Below are 20875 nucleotides of genomic sequence, written 5' to 3' on the forward strand. Positions count from 1 at the left end.
TCCCCCTCACCCCATGGCTCCCCTCCCTGATCCAGAGTCCCTCCCCAGCTTTCCTGGAGCCCCTTTAGGGACTGGAAGGGGCTGGAAGGTCTCCCCGGAGCCTTCTCTTCTCCAGGCTGAACCACCCCAGCTCTCTCAGCCTGTCCTCACAGCAGAGGGGCTCCAGTCCTTCTGGGTGCTCTTTTGGGTAGGACAAGAATACACTCACTTCTAAGATGTACTGAGCATGAGGACTTTGTCAGCTGAAGAGTACTTAAAATAGTGGATAGCCAGCTAGGAACAACTTAAATGGGTATATTCATAGGGAAAAAAAGCCTTCTGCCTGCAGACAGGAGCAGTTATCTGAGCCAGCTTCAAATGAGCCAGCAGCTGTACCAGAAGCAGTGTGGCTGCTCCACTGATGTGCACAGGCAGGAGAGATCAACGTGGAGGCTGGCGAATCAGTTCTGAACTCAGGCAGAGCCTGGAGGCTGCTGTGATCCAGTGGAGCATTTCTCCACGCTCTCTATTGGGCCCCAGCATCCCAGGAAGAAGCACCAACATGGACATGCCAGCACGGCTCTGCTGTTCTTCACCACGCACCCGCGGACAGGCAGTAGGTAGGGCATTGCACAGCTTCTTATAGGAGGAAGAAGCTATTACTTGTATAGCACAGTGCAAAACGCCAACAGAAAAATGTATTTAACAATCACGAATTTGGAAAACACATCCGTAAAAGTGCTTAATCTTAAATTTGCGGTTTGTTTTTCTGGTAGCAGTTTGCATTTGTTCTAGGTGCACTCTCTTGTGTAACAGTAGTACCCGTGGTCCTATCCCCCCGACAAGCAGAAACTCCCCTCCAACACAAGCGCCGTGGGGACTAGCTGCATTGCTCAGCCTAAACCCCACTGAAGCAGGAACATCCCCGGTTTCGGCACGAGAACAGGGCACAAAGTGGTTTCCAAAACCGCCTCAGAGCTCTGGCACCACCATCACCTCTGAGCCCTCACCACGTCTGCTCTTGATGTACAGAAATCCTCTGGCGTGGGTTGCAGCAGGACCTCCCCAGGCACTCACTAACGCACAAGAAGCTACAGCCCCCCCCCCCAATATACAAATATATATTTGAATATAACTGCTCTGCTGCATTTTCCCAAGTTTCTTAAACAATAATTAGTTTTTCATTTAACGTGCAACAGCTGACCAAACCATAAGCAGCCATGCATGTTTTTCTGCTGTATGGATGAGGTGACAGCAGCTCACCACAATTAAAGAGCATACTGTAGCAGACCGTGTTAAAACACCATTGTTTTCTGATGGATAAGAGTCATCAAGTTACAAGCCTAGTTTCGGTAATTACTTATTTCATTATGAATCTGTGGCTGGATCAGGAAGAAGAACAAGCAGCATCTGTCACTCGTCCCAGCGTCGCAGAAGAAATGCACCGCTCTTCCCCAGTAACAGCCCCTTGCGCCCACCGAGCCCTTTTCTAGTCATTAGCATCCCTGGTGCAGCTCATCGCAGGCAGCATGCGAGTTCCTCCAGGCAGTACATCCAGAATATTATCTACCGACTCTCTACTAGTGTAAGGTCAGAAATGGTATGAAAGACAATATGGAACTGATCCATAGGAAACAAGCAAACAAAGAGAAAAGCCACTTCCACTGCTTACCGTTAAATTCATGCGACATCCCATTGTACCACTGGGATCTCAGCAACTGCTGAAGTTCTCTCCTGGACAGAAGTGGATCGATGCTCTTACTCAAATGGGTCCTGAACTGGTAGCTATTAGAGAATCTCCTCGACCATGCACAGGAGATCTTCCTGTGGTTCTTTTTCAGATCACTCGGTCACTTATCCCTTACAAACTTAGGACAATAAAATAATCTCCTAAAAGAATTGTTTCATGTCAGTTGTTGGTACATGGTTTCCAAAGTAACGTAGGAAATCAAGAACACGCGCTGCAAATCTAAATTGTAATGAGTGCAAACACAACCCACTGATTTCAAGCAACGGCAATAAACTGAACAACGACATTCTCTCCCTAATTATAGCAGCTGACTGCATACCCCAGATGGAGTTTCAGAGTACCGGGTTAGTGTTTATGCTGGCTTGTCATGCAGAAACAAACAGTAGTAACTGTGCAGGCACAGCACCAGTAACACCGACAGCTTTAGGAGACACGCAGGCAGAGCACTAAAGGAATCATTTCCTTGCGTTGTCTGTTTATGTTCCCCTTATCTTCATATCTATTTCTGCTAATTTGCTTGGCGTTGGATGGTTTGTGAATGCGGCGTCTTTGCCGTCTCTGTTCCATATTGGTAGCACATACGCACTTTAGCTTATCATGACAAGGAGTTCAGTATAAGCGATGATCAGGGCGTCTCGCACTTTATAACAGCAGCTATAAACGTTTAGAGAAAAATAAAATAAAATCGGAGATTTACAAATGCTTCCCCTTTTGGCAAATTCAGCTCCAGACCTTTCTGTCTTTAAAATGCATGAAGAGTATAAATCCTAAACAAAACAATATATTTAACTGTGTAAAATACTGGGAGACACAGAGTTTATGAAAAATGCTGCCCATTACTGTGCTTGGTTTTATTACAGGATATATATTTTATGAAGGATTTTCAATAAGAAAGAGAAGATACTTTGTTCTTTATTTGCATATGTGAAAGGAACCGTATGTCTCCTAGATCTGCTCCTCCTCCCAGTCCTGCAGCCAAATCATCATCCCCATCACCTCCAGCCTCCCTGTAATCCCACACCTTCCAGCTCTCTGCTGCGTTGGACTTCCCACCATCACCGACTCTCCTGCCCCTGCCCATCCGTCCCCAGTCCAGGCCGGAAGGCGGCCGACACACAAGCAGATCAGGATGAACAGCACAGAGGAATGCATTTCAACATTTGCAAAAGTTTCTCCCTATGACTTTTTGGCCAAAACTGCTCTTAGAGCATCCATTTAGAACATCCATTTTCATATAGTCTCAGTCCTTTCGGAAACTCCACGAACCAGAACCACCTGCCCACCCTTATTCTCCCCAACTTTCATAACAGCTTTGGTAAAACAAGCATCCTCCTTATTGAAAATTCATTGTGCTTCGCAGGTCAGTTCCCACTGTGGCTTTCTGAGGGTCCTCTGCTCTGTTACACCCTTTAGACCCGCCAGCTACAGTCCCCTTCAGTATTCTCTATTTCCTATGCTACCAGCTCCACACCAGAAGTTGACGGTGCGTTTTCTTCCATAGCAATCTAGTCTAACCAAACTAAAAGCTTGGCTCATTCCTTCCTCCCGCTCCGCAGCTACAGATCCCCTCTTCCCCTGCTTGCACCCACCATCATCCTCATGTCACTTCCTTCTGGGTGCTATTTTTTATTTGGAACTTTCTGTAGAGCCTCAAATCGTTCCGTTGGCGCTGTTACGTTGCGGGTTTCATCTGCACAGCATCACTAAGATATTGCCTGGCCAAAACTTGAGGATTTACAGTAAATAGCGCAAACATGGCCCTCCCTTAGTCCTCCTGCAGAGTGACTTCCAGGGACTGGTATTGTCTGGGGTCAAGTACAGAGCCTGAGTCACGGTTCTACAGCCTGTACCTGTAGCCCCACCTGTGAGACCCAGGTAAATTCTGAAATAATCATTTATCCTTGTAATAGAAAATTAACACTGCTGCCGGCGGGGCAGAGAGGAACCAGGCAGAGCAGGCTGCAAAGCAAAGCCCGAACCAGAGCCCAGAGCACCAGACCATAAGCTGGAGCTCCTGCCCTACCCAGGGAAGGTCTTTGGGCTTTGGTTTCCAGGAAAGGACAGTCTGAGCCACAACAGAACAGCTCGGCTGAGCAGCTGAAGAGGCATTTAAGTGCAGAGAGGTATTAAAGCTAATCAAGTGCAAGTGTTAATAATAAATAATCCCCACAAAGTAGGTGGATGAGGCTGCTCTGCTGGGGAATTCCTTACTGCGGGAACAGATGACCACGGACCCGCTGCTCCCAACGCCGTGAACTTGGGGATGACACTTTACCGCACTTTCCAGTAAAGTCTCTTCCTGAAGGGATATAAAGATTTGCTAATATATTGCAACTTGTGGGGAAGGAATGATTTGGGAATCAAACTGAACTTTGAGATGCCTAATTGGAGCCCAAATGTAAGTGTATACGTACTCTGCCCATCTCAAATGATTTAAGAGGTTCCCATTCCAGGTACAGAAAGGTCTGCTTTGAACCAGGAAACCAACATCCCGCTTAACACTTAAACTAATATCAGTTTACGCCATGGAGCATGCTACACATTTCATTGGTGAAATGCCTTCTCCACGTGCCCTGTAATGATTCCTTCCCCCTTCCCTCCGGTTCCCCGCACCGACCCCGATCCCCAGCCTCGCCAGGACGGCAGCGCTGTGATCAAACGCCTCGCCAGCGATAACCAAACGTGACATCTGCTGGCTAAGCCGCGGAAGAGCTCATGCTGCTCTTCTCTGCAATTCCTCCTCCTTCCAACCCGGGATTTGCAGTAAAAAACATTGCTCCTTTTCACATCGGGACAGGGTCTCACCAAGAGCTAAACACAACGTGTGGCGGAGCTTCATTTCAATTTATTTGGGCCTAACGTGTCTGTGTTTGCTGACAAAAAGCTTCAATAGAATTTGAAATCAGGTTTATAACATGGTACGATGTATTTGGATTTCCTTTCAAACGGGTCATGATAAGACGCGACCTATGCGATGACATTTTGAAGGATGAATAAATCCAGTTTAGAACAGCCCCTGAAGCTGGATGGTTCACACACACAGCCCCCTTTCTATTGGCGAGCTTTCTGCAAGCTCACGTGCCCATACATACATAATTTGCCGTAATTTCACGTAATAATTTTTATAGACACATATGCAACCCCTTACACATCCCCTACATACACGCGTGCGTGTTTGCAGACACATGCCTGCGCCTGACTAGAAAGCGGTTACTAAAGCAAGGTGAAATACAGCTCGACAGGAAACAAAGCGAAGCCTCTGCTTGCGGTGGAGGCGGTGATTTACCTGTCGCCAAAGTGAACTCTGCAGAAATCCCCCGGGAACCGCAGGCGTGGAAGGGGGAAGCAGCGTCACTTGCCAGTATGTGCTAAAGACCCGATAAATGAAGGATGGGTAGGGAAACGAAAGCGGTGTCATACAGAGAGCAGGATGCTGTCATGAAATTGTAAATAATAACATGTCACCACACGCACATAAAGAAAACTGCGGCCTCTGGCACGGGGGTGAGGTGGGGAGCTCTGACAGTGCCTGGCAAAACACGTATCTCGGGATTAGAGCACAACACTGAGTCACAGAAGAAATATTTGCAGCCGGGAGACGATGCGGCTCTGCGCAGTCCTTTGGGAGCAATGCAAGGAACAGGCAGCAGCCACTGGACCGGCTCCATCCCTTGGCCACACTGCTTCCCCCACCCGCTGCATCCATTCCCGAGCATCCCCCCCACCGATGGGTACCACAGGTCTTCCACGCCCACCCGCAGCTCCATCCGTGGGGCCCAGCTCAAGCCCTGCTCCTCGGCCAGGCCCCCCTGATGCTCCCTAAGCTTCTCAGCACTTCCCAGGCAGCTGTAAGCTCTCCCTTCTCAGCACTCAGAGTCATGCAGCCGCCTTACCCCCGTCCCCTCCCTCCCATGGGCTCCCCCATTCCTGCTAAATACAACAGCTCGTGGCTGCTCCGATCCACTCCAGAACCAACACGCAATACCCTCACAGCGCACAAGCAAACAATCATTTTGGAGGAAGAAACTGAACAAAATGCCAGCCAGCAACTGAACTGCCCCTGCTTCCCACCAGCAATATTGAAATGCGGATTTTTTACTCCTCCCTGGGCACTCCTCGGGTCAGCTCTGCGGTGGTGATGCTTGAGGGCTCCCTGCTAAATACTCTTTAGTGCAGTTTCTTCAGGCCCTGTGGGATTCCAACACTGAGGAAATTATTTGCAGCAACCACAGCGGGCAGGTTTCTTCATGGGGAGGGCCTGGTTCAGCTCCAATATTAACTAGAGCATGTTCTTCATGTACCAGGCTCCCCGAAAACACACCGTCAGGGCTGCCAGCAACAGAGCAGCCAGCCCATGGAAAGGATGTCTTTTGCCCTTCTTTTTTTAACAAAAAATAACCATCACCAGCCCAGAGCATCACACGCTCAAGCACTTGCATCATCCAGGGAGGCAGCTCCGTGTTCTCCAACTCCTGGATGTCACCGGTTTGGCCCCCAGACACAGACCTATCCCCAAGAGCTCAGCTACCGACAGCTCTCTACTTCAAAAGCTGCACCATTCATCTTCATTATTCTAGTTGCACAGAGTTTCCTTCAACAAGAAGGCATGAGTTTACTCTTAACTTTCAGCCTCCAGAGGCTACTCTGAAGCAGCCTGGGACACAGTGGAGGAGCAGAGAGGCAGCAGCGATGCTGTGCTTGAGGACGTCTGGCTGCAGCTCACCCGCTTCACCTGGGACCACACTCCAGTAGCCCGAAACTCTGCAAACCACGGAGGCCAAAAGGACATCAGACGTTTAGACATGTTCCTGGAGGCCACATCCACCAGTGCCTGAGAAACAGTGGTTTCCCGTCCGCCTGGGAATGGGAAGCCACCTACGGCACCGCTTGCCAGCAGACGGGGAAGCAGGAGACGGCAGTGCCTCTGCTCTGGGCTCATGCCGAGCAGGAGGGACCAGTCACTGCTGGCAATACATGCCCAAGACCTGGCTCAGTGCTGTGATTTCCCTCGTATGGCACGGCAAAGGGAGAAGCAGGCCAGGCTCAGCAGGTCCTTTCACGGCTTTCAAGCAGCAGCACGCAGAAACACAACGAAACCCAAGTATGTGCAAGTAGTAGTTTCTCAAGTGGTGCAATCCACTGCTGCATTCACAATCCTTTCCTTTTTTTGGGTGAACTAACTTTATTTTCCTTCTTCCCCTAGGGCAGACTTGCATTAAAAACGAGTAAGTCTGAAGTACAGGGAAAACCTCAGGTAACCCCTCCTTCCACTCCTCAAATTAGACACTTCAGCCTCAGGATGGAATTAATTAACTTCATTTTTCTCTTCTTACTAGATGACAGGAAAAGCATGGTTAAATCCAGTAATAACACCTTGTCACCTTTGCTAAAATGTCACATTTGGCACTGCCTGCTCCACTGATGACCTGTGAGAAGTAAATATCCCAAATTTTAAAACTCTGCCAAGTTTGGGAATTTACTCTCAAGAAGGCAGCCTCTGGCTCAGAGTCCACTGCCTTTACTGGGCTTTGGACCAGGAGATTGGTGAAAAAACCCCTGTTAACACAGTAAGAACTGCCTTTCATATTTCACCGCCCGCCCGCAGTTTAAACCGTCCTGCTCAGGCGTCTGGGGTAGGGCGGCAATCTGCTTCCGAGGGGGCTGGCAAAGCTCCTCTTTGTTCAAATTCCCCACCAGCAGGAGCGAGTTCAGCGGCAAACAAAACACCATCAATACTCTGCCTGCTTCGGAAATGGTCTTTCCTGTTGTACGTTTTTAAGAGACGCTCCGGGCTCAGTAGCACTGTTGTAATCTCCACGGCCTCCAAGGTCTTTAATTAAAACCAAATACCTACTGTGCCTAGCAGATGAGTGAAAAATAATTTTTTAAATGGTGGTGATACTTAAGTAGAAATTTTAAGACCACGCAGGTTAGAATATAGGTGACATATGGTCTTTTGACTTCCTAGAGTTCCCAGCCATCCACGACTGGCCCTAGATTGGCAAACTTGACAAATATTTAAACAAGTGGGGAGATAAATTATTTATTCTGACACATTGTGCATGTGTTTCTGAACTAAGGTAAGCATTGACTAGTTAACATTTAGCTAAGATAGAGTCTAACTTCTCATTCCTAAGGTTTGAGAATGCATCAGAGCTCCCGCTGCAGCTGGGACTACGAAGGGCTGCTGCTCCCAAACCGGGGGAAGACACAGATGTGGGGACAGATGTGTCCTGCTCATGAAGGGCAAACAGTCTGCAAGAGACAAAAGCCAAACCAAACCACACCTGAAGAGGACGTGTGCTGCTTTTCCCGGAGGAAGAGACGGTCCATGCCCAACTCCAGCCTCCATGATGCAATTTCCACGGGAAGCGGTTCTACCACGAGATGATGCTCGCAAGGGAACAAGATGCACAGGGAAGCACTTTGAGTTTCAGACCAAAGAAACTAGGGGGGGGGGCAAAAAAAAATAAAAATAACACACTGCCAGTTTGACTCGAGACATGAAATTGGGATATGAGACTATTGTAATCAGTGACAGAGTAAGAAATTTTCTCCTGTCCTTGGGAAAGATATTAATGTTACTGCAACCATCATTAAGCTTTACATGAGAGACTGTAATTTATATAGTCGGTTTATAGCCTGTAACATTCATTTAGACTTACTGGAAAGCTAATAACTTATAGCTAATAACTTATAGTCAGCTTGTAATCAAATCTTCCTTAGAGAAACACTGCTACAGACAGCAAGGATTTACAGGTAGTTTGTATGGTTGTTTTCATAAAGAAATAAATTAATTCTAACAGTAATTCAAATCACTCGCTCTACCAGCTCTCTCCATATTTAAACCTAACAGGCTGTGGGTGCTAGAGGAGCCTCAGCTCCACTCAGGCCCTTGAGGCTCTACCTCAAACTCACAGTTCCTCAAAAAAACCGAGAGCTTTTTCCACCAGGCCGGAAGGACCCAGACCATGGTATATATTTGTGCTGAGAAAACGGAAAACAACATACTGAGCTATCAGTGATGTTAAACACCTAGTTATTTCTTCCCTCAACTTCCCCAAGATAGTTTTTCACCACCGTCAATCAAGACGCTGATATTCCCAATGCCACCAGACTTGCAAAGCATCCCAGGAGCAACTGGGAACATCTCTTGTGAACGCGGCAAACTCCACAGACCCCACACCAGCACAGATGCCCATTTTAACACAACAACCAGTAAAAAAAACCCTGAAGAAACAGGTCAGATGGGGATCAACTATCCCGGCTGTGCTCAGAAACTCGCCTACAGAAATCAAGGGCTTTGCCGGCTTCTGATGCTGCCTCTGCCCTTACCTGCTGCTGCCCTGCGCACTCCTGCTTTATCCAGGCACCCACGTCTTCAGTGTGAGCAGTCCCGGACAATTATCAGCCATTTGCATGCAGGCAAAACCCCTGCGTAGAACAGCAGTTATGAACATGTCTGCACACAGCGGCATAAAAAAAGATGAAAAGGCAAATAATGTAAATGGCTTGAATGTGTAATCTCTCAATTCCCTCCAAAATGGGAGGATTGTGAAGAAACAATCCAGTTTGGGGCACGTGTAAGGACATGTCCCCACCGAGGTGCAGTGAGATGATGCAGAGGAGGTGTGAAAGCCTGAAAGCCTGGGCCGGGCATCAGAAGTCCTGTGCTCAGGGAACGAGGCTCCAAAAAAAGGCAGTCTAGGCTTAAAATTAAGGATAATCTGCTGTAATCCATCACGAAATGATGATTTCTCAAAATGGCTACGCAATTTAAGAACCAGGCGGGGGGGGGGGGGGGGTGGGGAGGAAAAAAATATGCTACTTAAACTTTCTGTATGCGCAGATAATTTAAATCTGAATTGCTGGCTTCCATCTGTGCTCCTGACTCTTCAGAGGTTTAGCTACGCTCAAAGGACATCTGCCAGCGAGGCAGCCCCATCCAGTAACTACTCACGACACGGCCTACGAGACAGAGTCACGTCGCTGAAAAATGTCTTCAAGTATTTGGCTGTTCTTGCTAATGCTAAAGCGCGTTGGCTAATTTACACAGATTATTTTTCTCGTCAAACACAAGCAACGGGAGAAGGGGTAGGGCTGGTTTGTGCTCCGGATGACAGGCAGGAGCGTATCCCTGAGATCAGAGCTCAGGATTCAATAAAACACACGACTGTCAAAGGGGTCTTGAGTCTTGCTACAGCAAAGAAGTCAATGACACAGTGTGGACAAAAGGTCTCGGAGGAGTTTAATTAATTTAAAGTGACTGTTATTCCACTGCAACATCAGGGCTGTAGCAATGCTCATGAGTTTGGCCACATTATTCAAGAAAAGTAAAGTGCATTATCCAAAGGTGAAACATGGTTTCAAATGGGATTTTAGGTCATGAATCTCCAACTTAATTCCTTTCTCACATTTTTTTTTTCCCCCCATTCTCTCTCTTTCTTGCCACGTTTCCGTGTCACTCTGTACTGTTCCCATTTCACGCATGTAAAATTGTGTTTGAGTTGCCCAGACTCTGAAATGGTACAGTCAGTTTTGGCAGTTGGTGCCTTGAAAACCAGCACTGCTCCTCTAGCCAACCCTGACACATACATAAGTGCATTTTTTTAACTAATTCTCAATTTCTAACTGTAAAAAACATGCTGAAGACAGTTTAGGAAAGGACGTAAACCTTTTCTTTGGTCAGAAAATAGTCTTATCAATAGTCCATGAATTATGGCTTATGATGTGTCTACACTGGGACGTACCAAGGTCTGAAGGTGTTTTATCACTACTTGCTTAGTGCCCCAAAAGTTCTCTTCTACCGCGATAATCTCTTACATTGATTGATTATAATCTGTCACAGGTTTAGAATCATTTTACATGATTTTGTTATACTGGGGTAAAAAAAGCAAAAAATCTTCAGCGTACACATAATAACTTTATATAATTTTTGCTATATATATATTAAAAAGTTTAGTTCAGATCTTTTAAACAATCTTGTTTCCTTTTTGGGATGATTTTGTAAGGAATTGGGCTGGGACCAAAAGCCAACAGACTTCAAGGCTGCTCGGACCCTGCCATGAGACGGAACGGGGACGTCCCTCCCATCTTGCTTCAATGAAACCGTTAACAGTTTGAGCAAGTTTTGGTAAATCTAAAATACCCCTCAGCTGCGAAGCACTGGGAGCTGCCTCGAGAAATCTGTACAGCATGACCTCCAATTTGAAAGGCAGTGGAAAAATTGGGAGGGAGAAGAAGCAAATGCCCCCAGCATTGTGCAGGGCTTTGGGGACAGCAAGATTTGGCATCTTCTTTGTGGTTCTCCTAAATGATTACAGGGGTAGGATGAGGCTGGAGAAGGTGTCATCCTCTCCTGCTGATTTTCTGTTCTCTTTTGTATATGGTCTTTGAACTTCTAAAGCAACAGAGATGTTAGAGCGTGCTCAACCTCCCTCTATCGCCGTTCCGCTTCCCATGGCGGATGCGTTCCACGGCCACGTCCTTCCTAAAACGAGGACATGAACCTGTTGATCGCCCTGGATCTCCCTCATCATTTTATTTAGCTATTTTTAAACCTCAATCTTTTTCTGTATTTTCAGGCTGATTTAACAAATAACTATGCCACTCGTCCAGTCCTCTGCCCCAGAATGCACCAGTCCTGCATCCAGAGGGCTCTCCCAGAGCACACGTAGATTCTGACGAGCCACAAAATTGATTTGAGGGAAAAAATAACCTTGTTTCAAAAGATTTAATTGGACCTAATTTCTGGATTCGTATAAATTATTTAGATCAGCACAAACATGAGTTCTGCAGTTGAGGAAAAACCCCTATGTTTTACTGCACTAAAGAAGCTGTTTTGATGTTTGATTAGATTTTCTTTGAACTTGGCAATTTGTCAAAAAACGTACTCCATTTTACTGGGTTTAACCTCTCTGACTTCATCTATGAAGGTTCCCGTTTCTTTCTCATTCTGTGTTAAAAAGCCGTTTACGTTATGTGCCATATAAGGATTTGCTTGGTTTATTTAAACAAAAAAAAAATATTCTCTTTTGTTAATATTTTAAGTTTTTCAGGACAGTGAATATTCCTTCTTGTACAAGTGTGAAACGCACAAAGCAGATACTACCCCACTGCTAATAATAAAACAGAATAAATAACAGCAGGTTTTGGTGAAGGCATGAATTACATCGTGACCAAACGTGGCAGTTCTTTTTAACTCCAGGCACTCTGGAAATTTGTGCAAACTCTGGAAAACAAATGAAAAAACATGTTCCTGCAGTTCACCTGCAAAACCCCCTCACCTTCTGGACAACCTGGATCATTTAACCACGCTGCACCCAAACTGCAGGGCTGTGCTGCCAGCTCCTTCGCAAAGGCAGCCCGTGGGACGCAGAAAAGGCCTTTGCCTTGATCTGTGCTGAGGAGAAGGGGCCGTGCTCTGCCCCAAATCCTTCCTTTTTATTTCGCATTTTGAGACTACCTGAAGTTATTGACCTAATTAATGTATTTGAGAGATCAGCTATGAGTTAGGTTCTTGGCAACACACTCATTTACTTTTACTCTTCAAAGAAGAAGAAAGATTCTCTAGCTATACTAACACAGCATTTTCTCCAGAAGAACAGCACAGAAGGTTTTCATTTTTTAATTTTTTTTTTTTTTTAAATCAGATTTGATTTTTAATTCTGTTTTCTGGAGAAAGTGGCACTGCTAAATACAGGTGAGCTGTCAGTAAAGCTCCCCTCACTGTCACGTATTAAAACATCAAAACAAAGCAGCATTGGCTTTTAGCATTTTTCAAAACACAACTGTGTCACTGTGAGGAAAAAGGGAAGAAAATCTGGGCCATTTTCATGCCTGAAAATCTAGCTGCTACACCCCAAAAAAAGGAAATGCCAGTCCAGGGATGCTGAATAACTCAGCATCTGACCCTGAACCTTTTCCTCTAACCTAGACATCAGTTCCCCCATCACACAATGATGGGGAGCTGATAACGCCGCAGTGACAGACCCCAAATTTCTGCAGTGTGCTGGAACTTGACTTTCTCAAGAACACAGCACGCATGGGCAACGGCAGCGTAATTGCAGCGTTTAAGAAGGAATCGCATTGAACAGGGAGCGGTACAAACGCTCGGGGTTTGGTTGGGTGGAGAGACTGTGCCTCCATCATCTTGCCGTGAGCTGTCCTGGCCACACCGAAGGCAGCTCAGGTAGACCACCGGCTTGCAGGCAGGAATCTCCTCTCCAGTAAGGCACATGGAGGAACTTGTCCCTCTGTTACTACGATATTACTAAAAGTGCATTTACTTTCTGGGGAGCAGATACATCCAAATCCAGGCTGACAATCAGACGCGATCGTTACGGTGCGATCCTCAGCTGAACAAAAGATGCGGGCAGCAACACAATCCCTACAGAGGATCCCTACAGCTCAGCCACCTCACGAGAGGCCCAAAAGAGCACGGGGGCATCTCCAAACCAGCATCACACCAGTTCCTTCCAGGGAGTCCCGCTCGGGAGGAAGAGCTGGGCTGAACCAGACAGCATCACTGCATGCCTTCACTTCTCCGTGCTGCCGAGCACCAGCGCATCCCACTGACGACCACAGGCTCTGCACTTGCTGACAACAGCAAAAGACAGACAGCTGGTCTTGCATTGAATTGTTTTAAAAAAAAAAAAAAGGAAAAGGAAAAAAAAAAAGAAAAAAAAAGGCACTGTTCTCCATTTTTGCATGGTTTTAAAGCAATTTTCAAAAACAGACATCACTGCGATAGCATCTTTGTTCAGGCTGTAAATCAGCAGCAAGGAGATGAAAATTCAATCCAAGGCTCTCAGTAACACTACCCAAGAGAAGAAGATAAAGAGGAAGGGGAACCGGACCTCGGTCTCAGCCTTGCACTCCAGCAGATTTCAAAAGGATAACCATCAGAAAATTGGCCATTAAAGCGAAGTATGCGAGTGCCTGCTGTCAGACGGGAATGCGCCGCCGAGTGACCCAGGGCCAAACTACCAGAAGTATCTCAGCGGTTCAGGAAAATGTCATGGCTAATCTCGAGGCAGATGAAGTATCTAAAGGCTATAAGTAGGTTAGTGCTCCACGGTGCGGAGCCAGCAGCCGGTCACCAATGACCTGCACAAATTCAGGCAGAGAGTCCAAGCACCGCTTTGGTTTCAGAAACGTCCTCAGACAACGCATATATGCTCCAAGACAATCTGGATGTTATTGAGTGATACTAAATTGTATCACTTAAAGTAATCTTTATGACAAGAAAATGAATTAAAAAAATAAATAATTTGCCTAACACTCAAAGAAAGTAAAATAGGGGATTTGGGGACAGGGAGCAGATGGAGCACAGAACTGCAAGGGAACACAGAAGGACAGGAGCATCCAAGTCTTGACAGCGCAAGACAGCTATTTTAAAAGATATTTTTGTGTACTTGTTGGTATATTTGTGTGGACATTCTTTGACCTCATGTGACTTTTTTTTCCGTGCTCTGAATCCAGCGTGGGCGGTGTGTGGGAGAACAGAGCGGAGACGGGAGAGGACGAGACGGGTGGGAGCGAGGAGACAAGGGGACAACCTCCCGCAGCCCCCATCCCCTCTTCATCCCTCTGTCTCTCCCATTGTTCAAGTGCTAAATTTGGCTTAAGCTGGAGGGAAAGGATGTAAAGTGCCTAAGAAATACTTTCAGGAAGAAAATGGCTAAATTGAATTTTCTTGTAACGTGGGAGGAGGCTGGGGAACACCCGCTCTGCGCTGCCCTCTGGCAGCTGCCCCCTGGGCTCCCAACCGCAAAAACAACCCCTGCTCTGCGTTAAGATGATAAAATGGCAAAAAACAAACTCGAGAGGAAAAAAAAAAAAAAGGCAGCTGAAATAAACAAAGAGGAATAATAACACTGAAGAGAGGATCTTCAGATTAAAAATTAATGGCAGCTGGCTAACGGGCACGAGCGCATTGCTGCAGGGCTCCTGCACGCCCGTGCGGAGATTTGCTCCAACGGAGGATGGATGCAAGGAGGCATCGGGGAGATACCACAGTATTCGAGAAGCAGACAGCATAAACCGGGAAGATTTAAAACCACCGACCCTCAAGCCCTCTGGTGCTGACTCCACACGACAAATTTTGAATTCACCAAAGTGGATCTGTTCTCTTTAGACTTCAGTCGAACCAGGGCTTTACCCCGCCAAAAATACCGACAGTAAGCGGTTTGGAGGAAAAATGTCACATATTAAAAGCAAAAGATAAATATTTGAAAGAACAAAGCAAATATAATTCCTTAATTCCCACTGAGGGAAATGTGTATAAGAGAAACAGGAGTGTATCTACCAAGGAGAATATTTGATTTATTCGAAGAAAAGAAAATGTCTGTATTTCCACTACAGCACTTGCCTTTCCCATATAAGCTTCCTAAAATACCAACAGCTGTCCCTAACCTGCCCCAGTGACACGCCTGTGACTGTCATTACCTTCGGCTTTGATTTTTAAAATTACAAGGACACTACTGATTGAACCACACAATTTTTTTTGTCCCAGAAACATATAGAAACATTTCACAGTGTAGAACGGAAAGAGGAAAAATATTTTTCCAGATTTCATTTTTCACCAGCACCTTGTGTTAATTGGTCCAGGATGGCCAGCGATGCAGTCAATGTCCCTGTATATTCATTAAGGACATCAGCAGGAGAGAGAAAAACACAGCTTTAAGCCTAAAAGCTATAACTGGAAATGTTCCTATTAATGAGAGAGGGCGAGGGACAGGCCCCTCAGTATGTGAAATTATTGTCATCTGATTCTTGAGCCTGATGAGATTTTGAGAAGGCGCCTGCCTTTAAGTCACGACCGGGCAGCAGTCCATGATTTGAGGGGTTGGGTATTTTCAGCATGGGCAGGTGCATCCACCGTGGAGGATGCAGGGAACGGAGCAGGAATCCTGCCCTCTCCTCACTTGGGAAGCTTTGAAGCCCATTTGGCAAAACTGAACCTCTTCATATCGACAAGCAATGTATTTTCCTCCAAAGTCTCCAAGGTAAGAGCCAAGGAGCTCGCCTGCAGGAGCACAGCCACTGGCCTCAAACAGGGGCAGGTAAGGCTTTGGCCACTGGCCGGAGGCTATTGGCTAGCAAGGCCCATTTTACCCAGGTTCATACGCTGGTAAAATAACATGCGTGATTACTGCAAGGCTCTCCAGACAAAGAATTAGAGCATAAAATCATATTATTACTCCCCACTTGCGCACTTTTGAGGCTCGTAGGTTTGTTCGGCAGAAGCTGTCCTTTGGGTGGGGGGAGGACAGCAATTACAGCGCTAATCGCTGAACGCTGCGGTGTTAGGAGGAACGCTCAGGCCACGGGTGTTTGCTCAAGTTCTGGGTTGTATTTTTGTTTAGCAATGAGCATAAAATGAATTGGCATACACCTCAAATGGGTCAAAAATCTTACTTTTTGGTATTTTTGCCAGGCACTGGGTTTTGCTCCTAAGTTATGATTACCGAGTTCCCTAGACAGCCCCCTTAAACTGAGAGTGCGTGAAGAGCTGGTGCTACAGGAAAGACAGGATGGTCTCTTATAGCTTTAAAACCTACCAAAGTAATGACAATATTCATTTAGACTGTGCTGGCATACATCTCACCGATATCGAAAGCAAATGATTGTTTTCAACTCACCGGTTAATCTTACATTAGCTTAGGAAGATTATTCTCCTGAAATATTTTAGATCGGTAGATTACTCTTGATCCCTATGTTTCCACTGCCACATTCGGCAATGAGCTTTGCTAATGTGTCCACGTCATTGTACTCAATTGAGAGCTATTGTCAAAAAACCCGACCGGTCAACCAAGACACCAAACTCACACAGACAACCCAAAGCCCAAAACAACTGCCGGCAGTTACCAGCTTGAGCCACGAGGAGAAACAAGTGGATTTAGAAAAAAAACCCAAGGAACTATTGCGAGCAAGGCTTCAGTAACACCCGGCATCCCTTAGCCACCGCTAGGGAATACCCAGTTGCAATGACTCTGGTGTCACAACAGCTACACATTCCTGGAAAATGGAGAGGAAGACTGCTGAATTTGAAGCATTTGTGAAGAGCACATGGCTCCCGCCCGCCCCCCCAGCAGTCCCGGTGCTGGTCTATCACTCCGCGATGGGTAACCACACCGTGAGGAACAGAGCTGATATTAGAGGCATTGCCATGTCTTCCAGCCAGCACACAGACAGTTCAGCCACTGAAAATTGCACGGAGTTACTTGCTTGGGAAGTTGCCTTCACAATTGACAAAACCCCCAGTATAAAGTGAAAATAGTTCACTGGCAAAATCCTGCCTTTTTGGGACTGTGCAGGTCAAAAGAGGACAATGAGTCTGTTTCCAAACAAGTTTTCTAAAATAGGATTTTTGCTTGTTGCTTTCCATGGATCCCATAGAGTTTCAAAGAAAAAAATTAAAGTGGGAAGCTACAAACAATACACACTTCTGGCCCTTAGTTCAGTGCAAAAGGCCTTCCCTAATAAAAAGGATTAGCAAAGCTATAAAACTTTAAACGGCAGAACACTGTTCAATTCAGCTAACGGGGTCATGGAGAAGAACCCAATACCCTGCAATTTCAAGTGCCTGCAATTTATTTTAAGATCATGCTCTTGTGGGAAAAGCATCCTGGCTTTCACAAGAGGCTGGATGCTGACTGTGATACGATTTCAGCTCGATGCTGCACAGACCACAGCGATACCGCGTAGGGAGCCAAGGGTGAAGAAGAAACACTGAGGCAGAAATTGCTGAACAGGTTTCCAGCGAGGACGTTCACGCAAGGCTACATGAGGAATCCCACAGCTCCTACCGGGGATGGGTGCTGGGATCATACATAAGGGATGATTCTGGCTCCTGAAATTCCAGTTTCCTAAGGCATTGGGGAACAGAAGGCAGGAGATGGGAGATCCGCCAGCAGGCTGAGTGGACACCCCCAGCTAGACCACGGACACGGTGGGTACGTCCATGCCCCCAGGTTTGCTCGGCACTGTCTTTAATTCAGTAACACCAGTGAAGCTCCAAAGAAAGGCAAAGCTGTGGTCATGCTGGTAGCTAGCAATTATAGCCTACATAATTACGAGTTGATTGGCTTGATGTTGCTCTTGGCCAGAAGCACTGAAAGTATGACGCAAGACTGAATAAGTAAATAATGAAAGATTGGCTCGTTAATGAATGCAATATTTTACGGTGAAAAAATTCCACAAAACAGAATGACACAAACCCAATATTCAAACCCATCGCTGCTCAATGGTGGATCAGAAATTAGTTGGTAACTGCATCAACCTAATGTCATTAGTAGCTTTGTTTAGTACTACCCGGTGTTATGATTACTAATTTAAATAGTATCTCACAAATTACATATAGCATTGTCGAGCCAGCCCCATAAACTACGGACAGACAAATTTTATGGTGTGACTTAAGCAAGGACTCATGCAAGGATGTGTATCTGGCCCTTTTAACCGTATTGATTAAATTGAAGCATTTAATGGGGATGAAAGAAAATATCATTTTCCCTTATTTACAGAAGACCTCTTTGGATGGCAGCTTTTGAGAAAGATTCATCCCAAGGCAGCCACCAGCACAGCAAATTTCAGCGCAAGTAGTTAAAGCTCGCCCAAGTTATAAGCCACTGAAGATGTAGCGGTATGCCGAGACTTGCCAGGTACCCCCATTATGGGTAATCTTAACCCTAAACAGCTCCCCAGGTTCACAGAATATTGCTGAGCAACCCCTGCTGCAGCACCAGCCCTCCTGACAGCAATGCAAAGGCTTGCTGGATCAATCTCTTGCACGCTGGGAACTTAGAAAATACCGAGTTCAACCTCCCCTGCCTTGAAGAGACCCAAGTGGCTGTGAAAAAGGTGTCCCCAGGATGTCCTGGGCTGGCAGGAGCCAGGATGCGACCCAGGGAAGCCTCCGGGTCTGCCCCTCGAGGAGCAGCATCCTCTCAAGGGAGTGGGACCTCCCCCGCGCTCACCCGGCCTTTCTCCAGCACCCAAATCCTTCCGCTGCCTGCATGGAGCCTTCTGCGCCATTCATGATGTTTTGCGCATCTACTATAGTATTTTTACTTTTTTCTACTTGCTTCCAGCCCTGGCAGGGTTTTTAATGACACACTGCCTGAAATGTTCTTTTTGGTGCTCTTTGGGTACGATGTGCGCTATCAACCGCTGAATAAAATATATAGATAGTGAAGCTGGAAACAGCATGAACTCAACTTTGCTTTCCCACAAATACAATTTTGCTTGTATGTTCTTATTTATTTTTTAAGACAGTAGCAGGTTAAATCTGCCTCAGATTGGCCCACCTGATATAAATCAACCCCCTTTTCCACACGTGATTTATTTTGCCGTCATCTTCTCAAATCTGGCTCGAAATACAAATGCAGTAAAAACAGGGTTTGCAAACTCTAGGGCCAGTATAAATCTTTTCATCCAGGCTGCTTTTAATACTGTACTGAAAACCTTTCTCTTAGCATACCAATGCTTCTCTGCAGCCCCTGCAACGTGAGCACTGCAGCACACTGTTACTACATGAAAACCTGGAAATAAAACCAGCTAAAGATGGGCTACAACAACTCCCATTATTCCACCCAAAGGAAAAGCTCTCCACTGTAACCACGTTCCTGCCACCGGGTTATTTATTTGGCTTTTTTCTCCCTGCGTGTGTCTTAGAAGTGACCCATTTCTTTTCTGTATTCACATTCCCGGTGAAATGTAAACCTCCTTTTTAACCACTTTGTCATTTGTCTTCTACACATTTTCAGTCCCCCAGTGCTTTAACTTCATCTGTCCTGATAAGACTTGGGACCAGAATACGGCTGCTGCTCTTTCCTGAGAGCAGTTTCAACTCCGTGTATCAAAGAATGTATTTAATAAACACATCAGTTTTAACTTTAACAGAATGAGGAAAGCACCAAAGTCCAAGTGTTACTTTTCAGCATCCTTAACCCAACCACACAGCAAAAATTCGCATAACGCTATGAACTAAAAATGAGCAAGGCACGTGGAAAGATGCAAGGCAGAGTATATCATAAAACCATTTTAGTACTAATTTTCAGTTATGTGTCTTTCTTTGGCATGGTAATAAATCACAGAAAGCCACTCAGATTGCCCCAGTCTTGGCAAAATAATTGCCTTCGAATAGGTTTCCACAGTCTCGGGTCCAAAGTGTGATGAACAGTAAATTGAACTGCATTTACTCATTTGAGGAAAAAGACTGTTTCTCTGGTTCCCTTCGGAGCCACCTTTTGGATTAAACTCCAAAGATCTGGAGAAGTCGGTGGCTGTGAAAATAACTCCGCGCGGGCTCTGAAGGATGAAGTCAGCCACAGGCTTGATTACATTTTGTGAGAAGCGGAGCCATCAGTCACCGGGGTGCTCGCTACCTTCCCACCACTTTGTACCGTGCGCCGCTGGTCCCCTGAAATCCCTGCCAACGAGATGCCGTTCCACCGGGTCCAAAAGAGGAAAAAAAAACCTATCCACAGGAAAGCAGGCCCACGTAATTTCCTATAAAAAACAAATTTTAATGAAAAAGACTGGGGAGCTGAATCAAACTGTTTCCTTTATTCCCACGAGAATAAAGGGTCTACCCTGGTACCCAGGACTTGGGCACAGCAGGGTCCCTGAGAAACGCTCTGCAGCTCATCCATGCCCTCTCTGCTGGCAGCAGTGAAGCTGATAACAATGCCCATTTTCCCAAACAATGGCAGGGCCCAGGGAGCTGCCAGCAACCCCAAAAGCAAAATCTCGTTTAGATACGATCGTAGCTGGAGCCAAGTCGGTAAACAAGAGTAAAATCCCAACTACAATGGGAGATTTTTCCTTCTAAGACAGCTCTCCTCTACATATTCTGAATTTCTTTTTTGTTGTGGTTTTTTTTTTCCCATGATTCCTTTTCAAGCAGCTGATAGGAGGGATTTGGGGCTGAAATGGGGCTACTGCTCCCATGTCCTTAGGGAGGCTGGGGCTGCTCATGCTGTCCTCCAGGGAGAGCCCACGCAGGGTGGGTGGTTGGACACCCCTCTCAGCTGGTGCAGAGGAACAGGGGGGTTCCTGGCACACCGCAGACCTTGGGAGGAGACAGTTCACTTAATAGAGATGCTTTTTTCTCTCCAGTGATTCTAAAAAGTGCCTGGACAA

General features: G+C 46.2%; 1 protein-coding gene across 1 annotated transcript in view; it reads right to left on the reverse strand.

The window, feature by feature from the left end:
• MDGA2 (MAM domain containing glycosylphosphatidylinositol anchor 2) overlaps nt 1-20875 on the reverse strand; it is a 365679-nt gene that overhangs the window by 52176 nt on the left and 292628 nt on the right. The window lies entirely within an intron of this gene.

The sequence above is a fragment of the Rissa tridactyla genome, chromosome 4 (genome assembly GCF_028500815.1).
Source record: "Rissa tridactyla isolate bRisTri1 chromosome 4, bRisTri1.patW.cur.20221130, whole genome shotgun sequence".
Classification (NCBI taxonomy): domain Eukaryota; kingdom Metazoa; phylum Chordata; class Aves; order Charadriiformes; family Laridae; genus Rissa; species Rissa tridactyla.